This window comes from Acartia tonsa, chromosome 13, assembly GCF_053477335.1.
Source record: "Acartia tonsa isolate MP-2025a chromosome 13, ASM5347733v1, whole genome shotgun sequence".
Lineage (NCBI taxonomy): Eukaryota > Metazoa > Arthropoda > Copepoda > Calanoida > Acartiidae > Acartia > Acartia tonsa.
Window position 1 is genome coordinate 35,541,361 of NC_137272.1, and position 10,373 is coordinate 35,551,733.

Sequence of the window (10,373 nt, forward strand, 5' to 3'; positions counted from 1 at the left end):
TCTATAATCAAGTCCTAAAAATGTAAGTATGTCCATAAACATTATCCTGTATCAAGCAGTTTTTCAACAAATTTACTTACTATTTTGGTTCAAATCTTATACATTTATATTCTGATTATTTAGTTCTGTCACTATACAAACTTTAATGTCCGTTTGTCCTACTGTTTCAGTGCTTCGCTTTTATGGATGTTGTCATCCTTGTTTTAGTAGCAAAGCTATTCTATCACTTTGTCTGTCCGTCCGTAACGGTATGGGGGAAATGTGGTTTTCTCGTCTGTTATTCAAGATAAAACGGCTGGATTTTTTTTGTGAAGGTCACCTATACCAATGATCATCCAGCATGTAATTTACTTTGTCCGTCGGTCCGTCGGTCTGTCAGTCATGCCACAAAATATAAATATTAAAATATGTGAGAGATTTCGTGATTGTAGATTTTAACATATACTTTTGTCCGTATTCCTTTCCATGTTTATATGTGCTTCGTTACTTGTTATTCGTGTCATCCTTGTTTAAACTAAAAATAACAGGGTCATCCCATCAAATTGACGAGGGCTTAGGGAAAAAGCAGTAATAGCAGACAGGGAATGGGCAATGGGACTTAAATTAATACATATAAGGTTTATTGTCCTTAATATTGCATACATAGGTATTAATTGAGAATAAACTATTTCAATTATTTTCAATTCCTTTGATTGATTACCTATCCCTGTATAAGTACAAATATTTCAAAATGAGATGAACAAACTAAAAGCAAAATAATGTAGGTACTACGAAAAACAAGAATGACAACATCCCTAAAAAGGGAACCTCTTAAATACAGGGCGACCACTGCGAAACCAAAAAAATATAGTATTTTTATAGTATATTTTTTTAATCCATATAGTATATATAGTATATTTTTTTAAACTCGTATAGTATGATATAGTATCGGACTTAGAATTATTTAGTAATACATAGTATATACAATATACATACATCATCAATAATAACTCAAAGCATAGCTGTTATCAAAGCAATTTCACATATAAGGGGTTTACTCTGTGATTATTAGGCAAGGTATCAATATGAGATTATAGGTTATTTAGGATAAAAGTTTACTTTTGGTTAGTATTTCACATATATTTTATCATTTTTTGGATAGGTCTCAGGTTCAGGTGCTGCAGGCTATCTGGAAAGGTAAAAAAATTTAGATTTCTGTTTGAAGAGTTAGAGATCAACTTATAAAACAAAATATGCATCTTTTTGGATGTTATTAATATAAATGAAGAAAAAATTAAAATAGTCCTCCAAGTTCTGGTCTTGCAGGCCTCCAGGTCCACTCTGGACAGGTTATAGATATTTTTTTATTTGAAGTGTTAGAGGCCAACTAATAAAACAGAATATGCATCTTTTTGAATGCTATTAGAAAAAATTAAAATCGGCCTCCAAGTTCTGGTCCTGTAGGCGTCCATGTCCACTCTGGACGGGTAAAAAATTAAAATTTCCTACTTGAAGAATTAGAGGTCAACTTATAAAAAAGAATATGCATCTTTTTGGATGTTATTAACTGAACTGAAGAAAAAAATTAAAATCGACCTCTAAGTTCTGGTCCTGCAGACTCCAGACAGGTAAAAATAAAACTTCCCTAATTGAACAGTTAATGGTATATTTATGAAACAAAATGAGCTTATATTTGGATGTTCTTTATATATTTGAAAGAAAAAAATAAAATTGGCCTTCAGGTTTAGGAGCTGCAGGCCTCCACAGGTGGACTCTGGACATGAATAAAATAAAAATTTTAGATTTAAGGAGTTAGAGGTTTATTAAACAACATAAGCATTTCTATAGATGCTATTTATATGTTTAAAGAAAAAATGACAATCGACCTCCAGGTTTGATGCTGCAGGCCTCCAGGTGGACTCTGGACAGGAAAAAATCAAAATTTCTTATTTATGTAGTTAGAGGTTAGTTTATAAAACACCATAAGCATCTTTTTAGATGTTATTTACATATCTGAAGATAAAATACAAGGGGGGGGCCGGGGGGGGAGTTCTGACACATTTGCGTAAACCTGGTATTTTGGCTTTATCTTTGGACTGAGAGGATAGGTTATTAAAGATAAAATCATTCTTATATGATGAATTTTCCCAAGTTTTAAGATTTTTTGGATAGGCCTCTAGGTTTCGGAGCTCCAGGCCTCCAGGTGGTCTCTGTATTATATATTTTGTTTTATAAGTTGACCTATAACTCTTAAAAAATTTTTTTTTTACATTTGTACCTGTACAGAGACCACCTGGAGGCCTGGAGCTCCGGATCCTGGAGGCCTATCCAAAAATTCTTAAAACTTGGGAAAATTCATCATATAAGAATGATTTTATCTTTAATAACCTATCCTCTCAGTCCAAAGATAAAGCCTATATACCAGGTTTACGCAAATGTGTCAGAACTCCCCCCCCCCCCTTGACCTCCAGGTCAAGGTGCTGCAGGCTTCCATGTAGACTCTGTCCAGAGAAAACCTGGAGGCCTGAACTTAAACTCTTCAAATAAAAAATTTGAGTCTTTTACCTGTCCTGAATGAACCTGAACTTGGATCCTGATATGTTAATATTATCCAAATAAATACATATTCTGTTTTATATTTATAAGTTGACCTCTAACTCTTAAAATAAGAAATTTGATTGTTTACTTGTCCAGAATGGACCTGGAGGCCTGCAGGGCTTGACCCTAAGGGCTAATTTTCAATTTTTTTCAGATATGTTAATAACATCCAAAAAGATGCATATTCTGTTTTATAGGTTGACCTCTAACTCATCAAACAAAAAAAATTGAATTTTTACCAGTCCAGAGTTGACTTAGTGGCCTGCAGGACCAGAACTTAGAGGCCAATTTTAATTTTTTTCTTCAGATATGTTAATAACATCCTGAAAGATGCATATTTTGTTTAATAAGTTGATCTCTAAATTTTACAATTTTTTTACCTGTCCAGAAACCACCTTTTTCCTACCTGAACATGGAAACTTACCCAAAAAAATATTGAATATAAGTGAACTACTACCCAAAAGTAAATTTTTGTCCCAAATACCCTATAGTCTCACATTAATACCTAGCCTAATAATCACTGAGTAAGCAAAAGTGGTAAAACTTACCCCTCACCCTTAAGTTAACTCTATGAAAAATAACTGATATTTATATCATAATCACAAACAAAAATATATTTTAAAGGATTTTCTTCATCTTTATGCATTTTAGTCGTATCACAGTATCTTTTGAGCCCCCCGCAGGGGCTAGAAATAGGAGAAAACCTACTGTGAAAATAAGACAAAACGCTCCTTAAGAGGCGTTGTCACAAAACTGACAATATTAGTTTTTTTGTTATATAAATGTAATATTATATAGTATATATAGTAAATTTTGGTCAAGTAAAGGTTATAATATATAGTATATATAGTAAATTTTGGTCAAATAAAGGTAATATTATATAGTATATATAGTAAATTTTGGTCATATAGTATGATATAGTATCCAAATTCATCCTATATAGTATAAATAGTATATATAGTATGCAGTGGTCGCCCTGAATATATATAACTAAAGGAGGAGCAATAGCCTAACAGATGAAAGGGAAAAAAGGATAGGTAACAGACAGACGGACATAATGAGTTATGTAGTAGATGCTCAGATAAACAGATAAAGCTAAAAGTTATGTAGTAGATGCTCAGATAAACAGTTAAAGCTGAAATTTCATCCTAATTCTTTAAACTGTTAGTATAGATGCATAGTTCAATTACTACTTATGGAAGCCTGTTTCTGTGTTGTTATACACTATTATCACTGGACTTTAGGAACTTTAATATTTTTATTTCAATGCGATGACAATTACAAAATAAACTAGTTTTAGATGATTATTAAAATTTGCAAAGCTTACTTATAAAAGGAAATAGGATGTCTCTGTGTCTGTATTTTATAAAAATGATTTCAAATAGATTTGGTCAGGTTTCTACCTATTTTAGGGTAGGATAGGTAGACCCTTCTGATATTTTTTTAACAATATTTTTTGTATTATCATGATTCTATTAAAAATAGAATAACTATGTTTTAAACAACAAGATTTAGGTTTAAGTTTATTTTAAGAAAAATAAGCCTAAGATTTAAGATCTTATGTAAAGAATGATTTTGTAATTTTTAATGGAGCAAAACTATTCTTAATTTAACGTTAATTAAAAAACAAACTTGGGTAGGTATCTTATCAATTCAATTGAATTAATTAGGGATACAGTGATAGGACAATGAACGATAAATTGATGCAAACTTCTAATATGATAATTGCCTTTCCTAAAGTTTTAACTACTGGTGAAAAAGTTTGGACACAATCAAATCAAGCTCTAATAAAAATCCCAGAAGTTTTTCATCTAACGAAAAAAGATCAAAATAACCATGTATCACAAAATTAATTCAAATACAAAAATTGCTAGATATTTCAACTATAATCTTCATAAATCATTAGGTAATGTTTTTCTATAAATAAATCATAATTTTCATGTTCACTCCAAATTATCAATAAAAAATACTTTTCATAATTCTAATTTCTAGATCTAGAATTAACTGGTTTTTAAACTTAACATGATAAGAATTTTGATTTGAAGATTAAAACTATTTTTATCCTATGAAATATATTTTTCTAAGAAATTGATTACAACGCACAGTGATCTTTAAAACTTTATTACATAGAAGATTTATTCGCTGTATTTTTATTTGATTTACACTTTTACACAGGGAAGAAGGAGACATTTGGAATGTAAATTGTACTGGTCACCATTTTTTTAAAGATGTTCTCTCATTCGTTGGCTTAACAAGGATGACAACATCCATAAAAGCGAAGCACTGAAACGGTAGGACAAACGGACATTAACACTTGTAGAGTGTCAGAACTGAATATACAAACGGACATTCTGGTAACAATCATAGAGTTGCGACGCTTCCTAAATCGTACCTAACCAGTGGCGTGCGAACCGAAGGGGGCAATCGCCCCCCCCTAGCGACCAAAACGCCCCCCCTCCCCTGCCCCCCCCTAAATGTTGAAAAATGCCCCATTTTGCCCCCCCCCCCCCTGGTCAACAAAAATGCCCCTTTTTGCCCCCTACCCTACAAAAACAAAACTATCCCAGTTTCCAAAAAAAAAGATCAAGAAATACTCAACAAAAAAAAATTTTGACGCTTCGCGCCAAACAGACAGTTACTATTCATTTAACCTTACCAAATTTTTTAATTAGTGTAGAAATTAGGTTACAATCTTTTTTCACTGAACATAACAAACCAGGTAATAGGAAGTATTTTATTTAGTATAATATAAACTTTTTACCAAAGAAATTTTGTACATCCCCAATGATGATACGCAAAATTACCCCTGATATAGATTACAATTAGTGGATGAAATGTATGGAAACTCGACTTAATTAACCCACCAATCAAAATTCCATTAAAGCCCCCAAAGTTGTTGAGCCAACAAATAAGAAAATTTTATATGAATTAATTGGGATTAGTGTAATAAATAGCCCAAAAACCCCTCCTTCCCTACATATTTGAAGAAAAAAAATTGCGCTTCGCGCACTTCCATATGGTTTCTGCTTTCTATTACATGCATTGTATATTTTGTTTTTATTTCTATAAAAACAACAAATGTTTAATCAAAAAGTTATTTTATGTAAAAAAGAAACAGCGTTGATATTTATCTAAGCCTTTTTCTCAACACTGTATGTCTGTCTAAATGAATAACTATATATGATGTCATATTATTTTCAGAATAAGTTTATCTTTTTTTTTGTTTACATACCCTTACAAAAAAACATGTTTTTTTATGGCAATTTTCATTAAAAACCCTTAAAACAAACTACACTCTATATTCCTAACTTGATAAAATACGCTACTCTTCGCGCACTTCCAACAACAAATGTTTAATCAAAAAGTTATTTTATGTAAAAAAGAAACAGCGTTGATATTTATCTAAGCCTTTTTCTCAACACTGTATGTCTGTCTAAATGAATAACTATATATGATGTCATATTATTTTCAGAATAAGTTTATCTTTTTTTTTGTTTACATACCCTTACAAAAAAACATGTTTTTTATGGCAATTTTCATTAAAAACCCTTAAAACAAACTACACTCTATATTCCTAACTTGATAAAATACGCCACTCTTGTTGTCTTTAATTGATTTTAGTTCAAAGGGGGGGTAAATATTTTTAGGTGCGCTTCACGCACAGCCCTTATAAATCCTTGGAAACACCACTTAATGAAAAATTAACAGAGTTTTAAAGTGCTAAGGAGGAAATGTGATTTTTTCAACTGCAATTAAAGATAGAAGGCTAAAACTTAATGTTAACATTCCCATCATTATGGAGTATAATTAACTATTAAAAATTCATGGATGTTGGACTGCTTTTCAGGACGTTTTTGGCTATTTTTGTATCTTTTAAATTTCGGGTATAGTCCCTTTTGTGACATTGCCTTTTAAGGTGCATTTCGTCGTATTTTCACAGTAGCTTTTCCCCTATTTATAGCTCCTGCGGGGCCAATTGCCTAACCATGCTGGGAAATCACCTGACCTAACTTAACCTAGAATAACCTATTAAAAGCTACTATGAAACTACGACGAACTGCCCCTTAAGAGGCGTTGCCACAAAAGAGACTATACCCCAAAGTTTTCCATATTTCTAAGAGATTTTTATAACTGTAGATGAAAGGACAAGTAATTTTTTTTATTTTTTACATAGTTCTTTATATCTTTAGTTTTTATGGTACGATAAATTTTTTTGTGGATTATAATATTTAAAAAAATAAAATTTCTCGCTGTTTCAAATATCTAGTATGTAATCTACTTTGACTGTCATCACACAATATGCAGGAAAAAGGATTTGTGACTTTTTCTACCTAAAATATATAATTTATTTCAACAGATGCTCTTAAAATCTACTTGTCTGTATTCTTATTAATGATTTTTTGTGCTTTGCTACTTAAAGATGTAGTCATCCTTGTTGTCATACAATAAAGAAATATTTAAAATCAGTTTTACATATTAGGTTAATTTTTGGTAAATTATTTCCAAAATTAGTGTTTTTATCCCCCCCCCCCCCCAAATTTTTTTTAATGGGGTTATTCATCCTTCCTGTTGAGATTTTATAACATTCCCTTCCACCCATAAAAAATGTTTTGCGGTGGGGGGGGGGGGGGGGGGGGGGAGGTAAAATTATATTCTGTACTTTTTTTTCGAAGATGCTTTCTAGCTCCCTTCCCTTTGGTCATTGCAGGGTGAGGAGAAGGGATGGGGGAGAAGAGATGGGGGGGGAAGAGATAGGGGATATAAACGGGAAATGGGGATGGGGGAAGAGATGGGGAAGAAGGGATAAGGACTAGAAGGCCCATAATCAAATAATCCCACCCCTTATAACGCCTTTATTTAAAATTAGTATATATAATTAAAATGCCCCCCCCTAAAGCAAAGTGCCCCCCCCCCGGGGCACTTTGATTTAGGGGGGGAGCAAAATTTTACAAAATCTTTAAAATGCCCCCCCCTAGACAAAGTGCTTCGCACGCCACTGTACCTAACTACTATACTACAAGAATCATCATGCAAAGTTTGAAATCGATAGGACAATTCTAACATGCCTAAATTAACAAAAACGATATCCGTTATGGACGGACGGTCGGACCGACCCTAATTAAAGAAAATGAAGAACCTAGAATAGAATAAAAATTCTCTTGGTAGAAATTTTGCTTATATAATCCTTTTGCAAGTTAAATGAATAATAAATAATCAAACAAAATGTATTTCTATATTATTCAACTGAGAGTCAGCATTTTTAAATCCTAGTGCTGATATTATATTATCAGAAATCCAGGGATCTTAAGGGATAAGACAACGGACGATAAAATAGTATATTCCCAATGATGATAAAAAAAAATTACCTATTCTGTAGCATAAATCATTAGTTAAAAGTTTGGACACTAATGGTTTGGAACCAACCAATCAAAATTGAATAAAAGTACCTAAACACTTGTAGCTAACGAAAAAGAAATAAAAACTTTGGGTACCAGAGTAACATACAGTCATTGTCCCCTCCCTCCCTGGCAGAAATGTGAAGCTTGTGATATTTGAAACCTATAGGCACTGTTTAGTTGTACCTTTCAGGATATGGATGTATTAAGCCATGGATATACTACCCCAAAACAAAGATTCCTTGGTGAAATAATAATATATGAAAGGGTCTTTTTATGTCTACTAAATGGTTAGACTAACAGATCTTTACTTATAAGCTTCTAGAGAAGCTTTATATTAGTTCCAAGCAGGTTTTAGGCTATTATCTTGGAGAATAAATACAAATACAGCCTATAACCCAAGAAAATATATAAGAAAAAAACAAAAATTCATCTCATGTTTATTTTCCTTTGCTATTTTATAATACCTATTATATTTATTATGTAAACATAATTGACTTGCTTATCAAAGCAAAAAATAATTTGTCTGTGTAAGGATTCCTGGATGTACAGATTGTTTACATTCATCACCTCATCAGAGACAGAGGGGACAATGGGCTTTTTATTACTATAGTCCCCAAAGTTTTATAATAACGTTTTCTTATTTGTTGACTTAACAACTTTGGGGACCTTAGTCGAATTTTGGTTGGTTGGTTAATTAAGTTGAGTGTTCAATCGTTTCAATCAATGATTGTAATCTATATAGTGTGTAATTTCTGTGTATCATCATTGGGGATGTACATCAATTTATCGGACATTGTCTTATCCCTTTAGATCCCTGTGATTTCAACTTAGACGCTATTTTTAGTAGCGAAGCTACTCTATAATTCACTTTGTCCGTCCGTCCGTCAGTCAGTCAGTCCGTCCGTAACGCTATGGGGGAAATGGGATTTACTCAGCTCCTATAAAAGATAAATGCTGAAATTTTTTGACAACATTCCCATTATTAAGGAGCACAATTGACTATAAAACATCATTTGCGGTCGGACCGATTTTTAGCAGGTTTTAGGCTATTTTTATATTTTTCACATTTTTTTCCATATCTTCAGTGTTTATGGTCCGATTTTCAAATTTTTTTCAGTTACAGATATCAAAATTAAATTTCCTGTCGTTTAAAGAAACAATCATGAAGGCCAGACTGCCTTTTTAGCAGGTTTTAGGCTATTTTTATATTTTTCACATTTTTCTCCATATCTTCAGTGTATGGTCCGATTTTCAAAATTTTTTCAGTTATAGATATCAAAATAAAATTTCCCGTCTTTTAAAGAAGACAACCATGACGGCCAGACTGCCTTTTCAGCAGGTTTTAGGCAGTTTTTTTTATATTTTTAACATTTTTCTCCATATCTTCAGTGGTTATAGTCCGATTTTAAAAATTTTTTCAGTTGTAGATATCAAAATTAAATTTCCCGTCTTTAAAGGAAATAACCATGACGGCCAGACTGCCTTTTTGGCAGGTTTTAGGCTATTTATAAATATATTTAACACTTTTTTCCATATCTTCAGTGTATATGGTCCGATTTTCCAAATTTTTGAAGTTTTTAAGGATTTAAAAATTAAATTTTTTGTCGTTTTAAGAAAACAACCATGGCGGCCAGACTGCCTTTTATCAGGTTTTTGGCTATTTTTATACGTTTTACATATTTCCCAAGATCTTTGTTTATTTTGATCCAATTTTCAAACTTTTATGGGATATCAGTATCAAAATAATTTTTCCCATTGTTATGAGCATCTTTAATATAATTTACTTTGACCATCGTCATCATATAAAATAAAACAAGGTTTCATATTTATTTTATCCAATAAATCTATTCTTGATTTTAGTAAAAACCTTTTAAATCTACCTGTACGTATTCCCATCTACGATTTTTTGTGCTTCGCTACTTATGGATGTTGTCATCCTTGTTTTAAAATAATTACCATATGCCAAATTCTATTAAAAATTTGATAAATTGTCGAAACGTTGAAGAAATAAAAATAGCATTTCCAGTAAGGCTTCGAAACTGATTAATATCCGCTAGATTAGAACCGGTTCTCAGCCATACTGAAAAATCATTTATATCATTGTATTACATTTTTCCATGAATATTGAAAGAAAACTTGAAAATTAATACCAGTTTTGTTAGACCGAGCCATCAGCCCCTCGGGCTTACAAAACTTTTTAATCTTATAATTTTTTATTATAATATCCGCGGAAAGCTGTTTACAATACGATGCGAAAATAAAAATTGTTCAGATGAAATATTCCTTATTATGAAAGACAATATTAATTGGGATAATACCTCCGCAATCCTTTAATCCTTCAGATTATGAGGAATAGGATAATGGCCGTTAAATTGATGTATATTCCCAATGATGATA